The sequence below is a fragment of the Peromyscus leucopus genome, chromosome 2 (genome assembly GCF_004664715.2).
Source record: "Peromyscus leucopus breed LL Stock chromosome 2, UCI_PerLeu_2.1, whole genome shotgun sequence".
Classification (NCBI taxonomy): domain Eukaryota; kingdom Metazoa; phylum Chordata; class Mammalia; order Rodentia; family Cricetidae; genus Peromyscus; species Peromyscus leucopus.
In genome coordinates, this window is record NC_051064.1 from 92957955 (window position 1) to 92971678 (window position 13724).

A 13724-nucleotide genomic window follows, 5' to 3' on the forward strand; every position below is an offset into this window, starting at 1 on the left:
TACATACTTTTACACTTAGGGTCTCAATGAGAATGGGACAGCTGTAAATGAAGATAGTTCATCAATATTGTGAAGAGTGTGGTTGTTGATGGAATGATGGAAAAGCTAAAAAAAAAAACCTACCTTTTCTTAAATTGCACAGTCATTTTAATTCTGGGAAATCTAGTGAATAAGCTCTTAATTAGACGTTTTGTGGTTACATATAAAATAGTTGAATTTATATCTCCAGACTTGTAAGAAACTGCACTCTGTAGAATGTTGCTTTATTGTGTAGAAATCTCTTCTTAGGTTGGGACACCTTACACAGCAAGTTCTTGTCCATCAAGCATCCCCAGTACTCTGTTAGATCTTTGTGACCACTCTCAGTTGCACATATAGCCCAGACTCCACAGGGGTTTACTGCATCTAAGCTAGAAGGAGCCCCAATGGGCACTTCTTCCTGTAGAGAGGTCACCATGTTGTCATGCATCTTCCTAGCATTCCCAGGACAGTTCTATCTCAGAGCTTATCTTTAAGATTTTGATTTTGGTAATGGTTACTCTATGTCTCTTCAGAACTCATAAGCCCCTTGAGGTACCAGATGTCTTCACCTTTAGCATGGCCATAGTATAGGTACATGCCTGTTGAAGATGCATGCAAAGAAGATGATGAAATTATGAGTACAAGCAACAGATCTACTGAGTCTACATGATACAGAGGATGGGATTTGTTCACATTTCATTGTTCAACGTACACGTAATTAGGCTCTGCAATTGGGCTTAACTGATTAGAAGAGGAATACAGAGTTAGAAATAAATAATTGTTCAATTGGATCTTTTAAAACTTGCTGTTGTCATTAAGCAGATAATAAGTAGATCTATTTTGCTTGAAGAACTTCTCATTGCCTTTCATTGACAGTGAAAATATAATAACTGCTGTATTCATTTTTAAGTCCAAACCATTTCATTATGTGCACCAAACAAAAATGGAAAATGGAAAGATTACTCAAGAAAATCCACTTGCATTTGAGAAGACAAAATGTGGTTCTTAAAAACTTGCTCTCAGCCATGGAGGACCCCCACACAGCTTGTTATGCCCACAAGGGCAGCTCTGCCTCCTTCCATACCTGTGCCCTTGCCTAAAAAAACACTATAACTAGTAATGGCATGGGCATAAGATCTTCCAGTCATGGAGGGGGCTCTAATGTTACAGCAGCCTTGCCCTGTTCCCAAATCCCTCTCAACTGCAAAGAAGACTGCACAACCTTTTCAATTTAGATCTATGGAAACAAAGAGGTAGAGTGAAAAATATCCACTACCACTATATCTCAGATGCATGGGGGTGGTGTGGTATGGGGGGTGGAGGTCTTTTATCTGCATATATAAAAGTTTGGCTTGTTTTTATCTTCTCATAAACCAAAAAGAGTCAATAGAATTAAGGGACCCAGAACAACAGCATGCTCTGACATATGCTTTACTGTAAATATAAGCAAAAATAAAACACTCGATAAAAGCTACAGATTACACTTAAGCTCTGGAAAGCTCCATTTTATGTGTTTCCCTTTTATATACAAGAGCATAGAACTCAGACCTAATTTTTGAGAATAAAATAAATTAACTCCTTTAATCCCAGCACCCAGGAGGCAGAGGTGGGCAGATTTCTATGTGTTCAAGGTCAAGCTGGTCTATAGAACAAGTTTCATTACAGGCCGAGCTACACAGAGAAACATTGTCTCAAAAACAAAACAAATACAAACCAAACCAAACCAAAGAAAACAAAAACCAGCATCAAGCCAATTGTATAGCAACTCATACAAAGCTGGGAAAGAGCTAAGAGGATTGAAAAAGATTGTGGAAAACCAAAATGTAAGACTTTAAAAAAATACATACAAGTAACATCACATGGATTAGCAGTTACATTTAGGAATATATGTATATGAAATGCATATATGCATGCAATAACAATTAGTGAGAACAATTAGTGAGAAAATAGGCCATAATTTGAATGAGAGTGGGGAGAGTCTAGAGGGAGAAAAGGGACGGGAGAAATGTAATTAAAGTATAATCTCAAAATAAAAAAGAAAAATTACAATAAGGACATTCTTAAAATAATGGCTGAGAATTAAAAAAAAAAAGAAAACTAAAATCAAGAAACCTATGAGATTAAAGAAGTCTTTCAAGCTCCATGGAAGTGAAGGGTGGGGTGGGATGGGGGTGGGGGTGAGATAATATAGAACAATGACAGACAGAAAATGATCACCCAAACAGGAGGTGAATCTTAAGCTGAGCAGAGGCATATTCTCTACCTAACCACAAATGATTTTTGCAAATTATTCTCAAACAGCAACACTGAAAGTGAAATCATTTCTTAAAATGTTAAAAATCCTAGGCAGATTTAATCTCTATAAGAATGATGAGAAAATAAATGTATCTTAGGGAACAAGCTGGAGAGAAGCTGTGTGAGGAAGCTTTCCATTACAGAAACAAATGGCTTGAGATCACATGGTAAATAAAATGGTGTTTATCTCAGATGACATCTCCCACATAACAGGGTGCCTTGGTCGAGTGATTCTGCTCAGTACAAGGCAGAAGGCAGAGGAGAGGAGGGAAGGGCAAGCCCACTGCCCCTTTCAAAGGCCTCTCAGGGCCTCTGCCACATGCTGGGTACTCCACCTTTAACACACAGACCTTTGTGGGACATTTGGAGTGGAGACTAGGGTGTTGCTGAATTCTAACAGACTGTCAGTGAAAAGGCATATAGATGTGTCCCAGGAGAAAAAGACAATCCAGGAAAAGAATCAAGATATGAAATGCACACGAGGTCACAAAAAACACAGGTGATAAACAAATAATGACAGTGGTCACTTAGATGAAGTTTAGAAAGACATTGAAACCACGTGTATTTATATTAGAAACAAGGCAAGAGCACGGTGGACTGTTACAATTTCTAGGTAATTTAACTGTATAGGAGGAGGGCTGAGATAAAGCTTACATTGAGACATTGTCTGATAACACATTTAGTTAAATGTTTAAGCATTGTGAGGAAATAATGCTAAATGTACAGTTTTTAAATAAGCTGTGAGTAAAACCCAACTGCAGAAAATGCAGCCACAGCTATATTAGGAGAGGAAACAAAATCAAGCAAAGGGAATTTGGGTTAGTTGAAAAAAAAAAAAAAAAAAACCCTGGATAGTAGAAACCAAAGCAAAATAGCAATTATAATAAAAAGTAAACACTAAGTAGCCCACTCTAAAAATACCATAGGTTTTATTTAGAATGTTTTATTTAGAATGTTTTTTTTTCTTCTTTGACTGCTAACACCATCTCTTTAATTGGTGTCTTACTTTAAAGGGGTTATTTTTGTATAAAGTTGGTAGTTAAGAATGTTTTATTTCGGCCGGGCGTTGGTGGCGCACGCCTTTAATCCCAGCACTCGGGAGGCAGAGGCAGGCGGATCTCTGTGAGTTCAAGGCCAGCTGGCTACCAAGTGAGCTTCAGAAAGGGCAAAGCTACACAGAGAAATCCTGTCTCGAAAAAAAAAAAAAAAAAAAAAAAGAATGTTTTATTTCTAAGATCTTCTCATTTTTACTGGGGTGGCTAATACTGATTGTTAACTTCACAGGCTCTAGAGTCATCCAGGATGCCAACTGCTGTGTGTGTCTGTGAGGAAGATTCTTCATTGAATTGATTGGGGTGGTATTGTAGATGGAATATTAGTTTAACTATGTAAAGATGTGTTACATTTGTTTATGTTGCAGAATATTACCTCAACTATGTAAAGTGTTACATTTGTTTATACTGCAGAATATACTTTAACTATGTAAAGTGTTAACATTTGTTTATGCTGCGTTTGTTTAACTGTGTAAAGATTTGTTGAATTTGTTTCGTCTTGCCTGCCTAAGGCACCTGATTGGTCTAATAAAAAAGCTAAACAGCCTATAGCTATGCAGGAGAGGGACAGGTGGGGCTGGCAGACAGAGAGAATAAGTAGAAGGAGGACTCTAGGCTTGGGAGAAGAGAGGATGAAGGAGAAAGAGAGGGAGATGCCCGGTGCCAGCCAGCCAGGCAGCCACCAGTCAGGCAGACATGGAAGAAACAGGGAAAGTAGGACATAGAGAAGGAAAGAAAGGTAAAAAGCCTCAAGTCAAATGTAGATGAAGAGAAACAGGTTAAAATAAGTTATACAAACTAGTGGGACAAGCATAAGACAAGGCTGATCATTCATAATCAAAAAGAAATCTTCATGTCATGATTTGGGGGCTGGCAGTCCAAGAAAGCCTGCTCCAAGGTGAGAAAACTGGGTGCTCTTATTTTGTAGACTGAGGTCCAGGACTGAATTTATTGTTTTCTGCTTCTTAAATGTGGGTGCAATGCGAGCAGCAATCGGCCTTAAACTCCTGCTGACAGGACTTCCGCAGCCATCATGGACTGTACCCTAGAGTCCACACAGCGCTTCCCCCTTACGTTTGTTCTCTCAAGTGCCTTGTCATGGCAACAAGAAAAGTAACTTGTATAACTATTATTATTATTTACAGTGTGTGGTTTACTTAATGCAACAATCTGACCATGGGTTTTAAGTCTATTTTTATAGAAATAAAGACAAATGTCCACACAAAGTTTGCAGAGGATATTTATAATAGTGATATTCTGAATAGTTCCGAAGTGGAAACTGGAAAAAAAAACCCTAGAAATACCTTAAATATTGATTAACTGACAGCTAAAAAAGCAAACTTTGGTATCTCCGAGGAATGGAATATTACCTAGTAATGAAAACAAATAAACTGTTGGTATGATGGTTTGGATAGGAGGGTAATGAGTTGGAGGCCTGGTTCCAGTACAATAGTGTGCAGAGGTGAGGATTTGGGGAAACATCTAGATTATGGAGGCTCTATCTTTGTCAGTGGGAGAAACTACTGATGGATTCTTAGCTGGTTGGTATTATTTTGAGGTGGTGAAAATTGGGTGGTGTGGTACCCTTGGAGAACATCGGTCTCTGGGGTGTGCCCAGGGAAGTCCTAACTTCTCTCTGTCTCTTCCTTGTCACTTCTCGGCCTTCCAGCTGTGCTCCATCCCACCTCCTCCTCCTCCATAATACATTGTCTAATCCTTGGCCCAATGCAATGAGAACAGCCAATCACAGAGAGAACACCTTAAATTGCAAGACATGGTAAATCCTCCCTCCATTAAACTGATTCCCTCAGGCATTTGTCTTAGTGACAGAAAGTCTGGCTACCATCACTGCTGTGGGTACAAAATGAGCGGACCTTAAAAGTATTGTTAGGTAAAAATCGTAACCGAAGAAGAGAGTGAGGTGGGGACATGAGAGAAGTTGGAAGGAGGAAAGGTGTAGCATGAATCTTAAAGAGTCTTATTAATAAAAGCAAACCCAAGGCCAGTCATTGGGGTGAATGCTAGAAGATCAAAGAAGAACAAGCCACAGCCACTTCACCTTGCTAATTCCTCAGCTGATCCTGTTTCCTCAGACTGGAAGCCTCTCAGCTGAACTGTGATGCTTAAAAGTCTAAAGCTTAAGCAGCTCTAGTTCCTTTCTGCTTTCTGCCATCACTTCCTGGGATTAAAGGCTCAGTACCTGCAATCAAAGGCATGAGTCACCATGCCTGGCTGTTCCCAGTGTGGCTTTAAACTCACAGAGATCCAGATAGATCTCTGCCTCCCAAGTGATAGGATTAAAGGCATGTGTGCCACCATTTTCTAGCCTCTATATCTAGTGGCCGTTCTGTTCTCTGATACCAGATAAGTTTATTAGGGTGCACAATATTTTGGGGAACACAATATCACCACAGAAAGGGAAATAGTAAAGTGATATAATTAGATTTTAGTTAAAATATACATTTGAAAGTATTGTTGGGTAAAAGGGAGCAGCCACAAAAGCTGTGTGCTATGTGTCCATTTACATGGGACTTGGAAAGAGCTAAGACCATCAGGATATGTGGATGGGACTGTGGGACTGATTGGAAGGGGCCATAATGGAATTTTTTGAAGTGGTGAAAATGCTCTATCTGAATTCTGATGGTGCTTCTGTGGCTACATGTGCCAATCAAACTTATTGAACTGTACATTACTAAAGTGTACATTTTACCCCATCTTTGGCTTTTTATTTATGAAAGGAAATTGTCAGATACTGTGACATGTTTTTGAAATCGAACACATTGGCCGGGCAGTGGTGGTGCACGCCTTTAGTCCCAGCACTCGGGAGGCAGAGCCAGGCGGATCTCTGTGAGTCCGAGGCCAACGTGGTCTACAGAGTGAGATCCAGGACAGGCACAAAGCTACACAGAGAAACTGTCTTGGAAAAAAAAAGAAAAGAAATTGAACACATCACTTTCCTCTCTCCGTTTTCTCCTTCCAGCAAGTCCCAGGTGTCTTCCTTCTACCCCCTTCCACACCCTCCAATGTCAAGTTGATATCTGCTTTTAAATTATTGTTACACCTATTATATATTTGTATACATGTGTGTGTGTACATGTATGTGTGCACAAATACGTAAATCCAACATGCTGGGGTGGTTTTTGTTGTTAGTGTGTATATGGTTTCAGGGCTGATGACTCTGCCTTGGACAACCAGGAAGGGTCTCATCCCTGAGAGAGCTAATTCTCCTTCTCTAAGTCATCATTAGTTGCCTATAGTTCTTTGTCTAGTAGTTGGACTCCATGAAATTTTCTCTATTCCACATTTATATGTCCTTTGATTTTGCCATTTTTCTGGCCTTTTCCATGTGGTCATTAGGAGATGGTTGCACAGCAGATTCTTGATATTCTGACTCTCACAATCTTTCTGCATCCTCTTCTGTAACATTTCCGGAGCTACAGATGCAGAATCTGTGATGTAGGTGCATTGGTTGGGGCTGGGATCCCCATGATCTGCTGATCTGCACATGTGTCCATTTGTAGTTGTCGGTGGTGGTCTCTATCTGCTGTAAAGAGGGGCTTCTTTGATGAGGGGTGGTAGCTGTATTAGTCCAGGAAAGTGTCTCAGGAACAAAGAGGGTTTATAGGCCACAGGACTGTCTCATGACATATTTTTAATAGTTCAGCGAACCAAAGAAACAAAGTAAATATCACAAAAGTGTAACATGTTTCTAATATAATCACAAATGCTTACTTCAGTTTCCTGAGCAGCTAATCTCTTGATGAGCAGTGAGGGACTGCTTGTCCAACACTATCATGAATTTTCATATAATCAGATTCTAGATTTTGTGGTTTTCAGCAGAAGGTGGCCTACATAAGGATAGGGGGAGGAGGTGACAGAATATACCATACCTCAGGCACAGGCATAGAAAATATCACACCTCAAATATCTCACAACTGAAAGCCCCACTCAGCGTCATGGTACCGCAGAGACTCACGGCACCTATTCAACCTGGGGGGATACTGAATAGCTCCAGATGTCTTGGCTCTTTCTCTAACACTGGCCTATTCCGGACGAAGGGAGGCCTGGATCTGTGAGGAATTTAAGGAGATATTTTGCAGTTTTTCTCCAAGGCCCGCAGTAGAGAAAGCTAACTCTGGCCTTACACAGACCCACTTGTACTCATGCTGTAACTTCATTCCTCAGAGGGATAGTAAATGAGTTTGTCATAAGCAGAAGTTAGAGATTAACTCTGAGAAGGACTCCATGTGCTGTGATGGATTCTCTACTTTGCACATGTCCCACAAAGGGCTTAAAACCCTTCCCATCTATTTTCTAACACCCCGAAGAAGCTAAATGGATCCCCAGTAAGTCCTAATTATCTCACTCAAATATAATCAGTTCAATTTACAATTACTTACTGAACCTCTCAGATGTTTAGACAATGGGGAGCAAAGAGATGAGGTTCAAGAGATGAAGAGATTACTCCCTACACTCAAACACCTCACAGCTATTAATATGCTTGAAAGGAAGTGGTCAGTCATGTATGTGTTTTGTGTGGATGTGATTTCTATGTGAGGATTTCTTATTTTGTCTCTACTCACTTGTCTTCTCCTGTTTACAAAGAAGACCTTTGTTTTCCATCTTTTATCCCCTTCCTTACTATTCTAGATTTTATTTCCATGTTATGATAAAATATTTATGGTCAGTGTATTTCAGTATTTATTAGGGGACATCCTAATCCCATGCCCTCTTATGTCCATTGGGTGACCATCGTGTCTTTAAAAAAGCACTTATTTGTTGTTTACTTTGGTGTGTGTATTTGTGTGATTGTAGTGCGTGCACGTGTATGAGGGTGCATGCTCCTCTGCACCAGTGTACAGAGGCCAGAGGAGGACAACAGGCATCCTGCTCTGTCATTCTTCACCTTACTCCTTTGACTCAGCGTCTTTCACTGAACCCGGAACTATCTAGGCCAACAGTTGACAGCCCCAGGCATCACCCTGGCTGCGCTCCCAACAGTGCTGGGTTACAGGCAAGCCTAGGAACTCCACGAACTCCATACAATCAGAAGAGACAACAGAGTGGTTAGCTGGGAAGAAGTTGGAAGGCTCCTTATGCAATCTGAAATGTCACTGCTGACTTCCTTTTTTTTTTTTTTTTTTTTTTTTTTTGGTTTTTTCGAGACAGGGTTTCTCTGTGTAGCTTTGCACCTTTTTCTGGAACTCACTTGGTAGTCCAGGCTGGCCTTGAACTCACAGAGATCCGCCTGGCTCTGCCTCCTGAGTGCTGGGATTAAAGGCATGCGCCACCACCGCCCGGCTGCTGACTTCCTTTTGCTTCCATGATTGTACTCATTTCTTGTTAACACTTCTCTCAACACATTTCTTTCTTCTCAGCCCCAATTTCTTCATACAATACTAAAAAATTATCTAATATAATTGGTTTTCATAAAATCGGAACCTGCTGGGAAATTGAGTGACTCATTTTTTTTCCCCTGAGAGATTTTAAGGTGTGTGTGTGTGTGAGTTGGAATGCAAAATATATGAATTTTTCAATTCTATAATTATTTTCATTTGTATCATGAAATCAAAAATTACTGTCCCTGATATGTGAACCCCCAAATATCCTTTGTTTTAAATAATTTTCACAAAAACTTTTTAAACAATTCTGTACTGTAAAGAAGTCTGGATTATTCTATGAAACCCATCCTCTCTGTGCCTTCTGTGTGACCAGTATGGCTTTCTTCCCTCCTGATTTTCCCTCTTGAAACTTTCCCAGGCTGTGTTTCAGTTCTGCCAATATTCAGTCTCAGCAGCCACTCCATCCTACACAATAGCAGCCACTGACCATTAACTTGCTCACAACATTCACAGGACAAACCACTCCTCATCTAATTATTTTCCAGAAGAAAATCATTGTTGGGTGTGAATGTGGGATTCCTCAGCTAAATGCATGTCTGACGTGGTCATTTTACCTAAACAGATGGTTTTGCCACTGACAAGCGTCTGTGTGGAATGCTTATGCTCTCATGGTGGTCTTGGGAAGAAGGCAAGAGGCATCTGTCAGTATGCTCCAAGCAGTTCAGCTTTCTGATTGGACCAGCTGAGTTCTTAGGTGAAAGATAAGAGAAAGCCATGCTTTGTGTAGGGCAGTCACTCATCAGCAAGATCGCAGATGTTTAACAAGGATCACTTAGCAGTGTCTGTCAGTCTGTCATTTAGTAAAGAAATAGAGGTGTGAGGTCGGGGGCAGATGAGGGAGGTGAAGCAAAGAGTCCTGCTAGATCCAAGTGCACGACTGTTAAGTGCACAAAAATAGAGGCATCAGCCTGCCTTTCCAAGTCATTATGCAATTCTGAAACTAAAGCTACAGCCCTGATCTTGGAAGATGCTTAGAGAAAAGGACCAAGTCAGGCTAGTTAATCATGACAGGAGAATGTAGTTTACACTTATATTTTCTTGATTTATTTTTGAGATTATAATTACATCATTTCCCCTTTCTCTTCTTCCCTTCAAACACTCCCATATATTCCCTCCTTGTTCTTTTTCAAATTCATGGCCTCTTTTTTCCATTAACTGTTGTGACATGAATGTATGTATATGCTTATAATTACATATTCCTACATATAGCCTGCTCAGACTTTATAATGTTACTTGAATGTATGTTTTTATGGTTGACTTGTATTGGTTCACTAGTTGGTGTACTTTTCCCTGGGGAAGACCATTTCTTCAGCTCCAGGCATCTTTTAAGTACCTGTAGTTTTGTGTAGGGTTGAGGCTTCCTGTACTTCTCCCTGTCCACTTTGGCATGTCTATTGGTGCTGTTATTGTTCAGCTCTTTCAGTTATTCATTTTCATTAGTCTATAGACACTAAGGGCATTTGGACTAGATATGTGAATTTTTAAAAATGTGGATAATACATTTCTGAACAAGGTATTTGTGCTTGCTTTGGGGGAATAGTATCATGGATGCTATTTGGTGGAAATTACTCATAGTATATCTGATGTCTGATTTTTCTCATTGTAAAATGACAACAATGTTACACATGTTGAAGAACTATGAGCTCTGGCATTCAAACTTCATGACAGACACAGCCATCATCAGTTTTATTAGTGTGTCCAGTTGGTGATTGAGACTGGTACTGATGGTCATTTTGGGGGTTAGTGTAGAAGCACAGGGCTCTAAACAGACAAGTTGATAGAAATAATAGGGCTATCTAGAATCCCAAAGATGTACTCAACCCAACGTGTTGGAGAAGCTTTGGGGTAAGAGGCTTCACTCTGGGGCACTGCAGCATCTCCTAAAGGATATTTATACTCAAGGAAATCAGTATGGTGGCTGCCTCCCAGTCCATTCTTCCAGGAGGCTACTTGGGGAGGAGAGATGCTATATGGACTTCTGTGTATGCACACACAAATACTTCATAATTTGATGAGTGTGCACACGAAAGGAAAGGGTTGCCAGTCTGCAACAGAGCAATAGAACAATGTCGAGGCATATTGTCATATTCAAAATTGGGAGTGTAAAATCTCCTGTCAGCGTAGCCACATGGTGGTATATGTACAAGGCGTTTGGAAGTTCCTTGAAACCCACTGAAATTGAATGCAAAATTTTATGTATGCCTGTTTCTGAGGCAAATTTGTGTTTTCAAAAAAATTCCCATCATTGTGAAATTTAAGGGCTTTGCTTTATGTTATAAAATCAAAAAGGTGATAAACCCAACTGACAAGAATGACTTGTGGGTCCACTGTAAGGAGGATGCTGCCTGTAGCTGGATCTATCTCCATGCACTCAACTTCTATCAGCAGCAGCCTGGCAGCAAACGAATTGTAAGGTACCAGTCTGAAATACTCTTTACAGTTTCCACCTGGGGCTTAATTACTTTAGTTTTTTGTTTACTTCTTTGATTTCTAAGGTTTAAAAGTTGAATTATGATAAATTTTCAGAAGAAACTGAGTCACCTAAGAGGAGAAAGAATTAAAAGAGAAGTGTATGGTCGAAAGGCCTCTGGAGAGATTTGTGGGAATTTATGAAAACTGTCACATTTGGCATAAAGATGGTTTGAGAGCCGATGAGATAAAGGCTGACTCATAGAAATTCCTACAAGGCAAATTGTGTGCCTGTTAAAGAAACACAAGAGGTAAGTCTTTTTTATGATTTTGAGGGAAATATGTCTTTTAAGTATTTTGTCACCAGCTTGACATGGTGGTCTATGCGTGCCTGTTTTCCCAGCACTATGGAGGTAGAAGAAGGAGGTTCAGGAGTTCAAGACTATTCTCAGACACACAGTAAGTATGAAGTCAGCCTACACTACATGAGATCCTGTCTCAAAAGAAAAAGGATGTGGTGGGTAGCAAGATGGTACAGTGGATAAAGGCCCTTGGTGCTAACCCTGATGAACTGAATTTGATCCATCCATCCTACATGATGGAAGGAGAGAACCAACTCCTGAAAATTGTCCTCTGACCTCCATACATGCACTGTTGCTACCACATACCCCCACATGCTCACAATATAAACAATTAACATAACAAAACTGAAAAAAATCAGTCAAGAAACAGCAGTTACAGTAATTTTTTTTTTTTTTCCGAGACAGGGTTTCTCTGAGTTGTTTTGGTGCCTCTCTTGGATCTCGCTTTGTAGACCAGGCTGTCCTCGAACTCACAGAGATCCGTCTGCCTCTGCCTCCCAAGTGCTGGGATTAAAGGCATGCGCCATTGCAGTTACAGTAATTTTAAAGAGACAGTAATAGAAAAAATTAGATTCAAGATGCTTACATACATCTTCTTTCTTAGATAAAAAGGTAATTCTTACATACCTGTGAGGAAAATGCCAATTCATCTCTAGAGTTGAACAAGTTGCCATTTGGGTTCCTTCATCAGTGATGGAACAAAAACTGATCTCAGTTGTCTTGTCGCACATGGACCAAGCAGAGACAATGAAACTTTAAACTGTGTCAATAGCAAAGGAATACAATGTAATTAACTTGATGATTGCTGTGAAAGATGCCATTACTGATATCACTAAGTGTGATGGCTGCACAATAACAATAAGACTCACAAATGGACTAGAGTGAGATAATCACTGGGAAGTTGTTCCTGCCTGGGCTTTGGGCCTATGCTGACAGCTGTTCTCACCTTCCACAGTGAATATTATATTTTGTTTTGATTTTCTTTCAATGTAGCATTGTTTAATTTTAAGTCATTCTTATGTTGTTTGGCTGTGGTACCTTTTAGTGATTGTACTTAAAGCTGTAATCAATTTGGCAAGTTGATCTAACCTTTCATTTCTGTCTAGGAGACATGTCCTCTGAAGACAGAGACCACAACTGGCATCACAAGACAAGAGTCATACATGCATAATGAGATTCAAAGGTAATGAGGTGTCATATTGTTTCATCAGCAACAAGAAGCAACTTTTTTTTTTTTGTAATTGGTACAATATAAGAGAAAGAAGCATCTTTCATAAATATATGATATTGTGTTTTTTAATGGATTGAAACTGCTGATTCAAAAGAATGTTTCTAAGTACTGTTAAATTGAGGAAAGTAATATATTGTAGATTCTATGGAACAATGAAACATAACAGTTAATGAATATTTTTAACATCAATGAAATCTACTTATTTTATTCTCTCATTTACATATATATTCATTCAACGACCTTTCAATAGGCTCATAGTATATATTCAGGATCTGTGTTCAGGATTGCAAAGAATTTAAAAATCAAACAAAGAAGATCCTTGAAAAAAAATAATCTAATAGTTTCCTCTGTCAAAGGAAAATGGCACAAAAACAGCTTATGTGATATGAAGGGGGGAGTAGGGAAAACAGGGAGGGAGCTCTAATTGGGGAAGAGATAGGGAGGTAAATACAGCAGGAGGTAGGGAGAAGAGGGACAAATAACACCAAGGATGTCTGACTAAGCGTCAAGGGATCTTGTTTTATATATATGTATATCTCTCTGTGTGTATACATATACATATATATATTTTGATATATCTTTTAATATACATATACGTAGACATATATATCTTGTTATATATAGATATATATATCTTGCTTTATATATACATACATACATGTGTGTGTGCACGTGTGTGTGTGTAGGCGTGTGTGTATATGTATCTATATATCTTAAATGAAGCTATGCTACTTGGGCTGACAATGCTTCCCACAAGAGTCACAGGTTGTCTAAAAAAAACAACCCAGTACAGGTGTGAGAAAGCTTCATTTAAGTTGTTGGTCAGAGTTATCCAAGTGAATCCCCAAACAATAGAAGCCCCTGCTGTTACCCCTTAGTGCCTCTCAGAGGTTGAAGTTAAGACTCTCTTGCTGGTTCTCACCTCTACAGAAGGAACTACAGGCAACCAAAG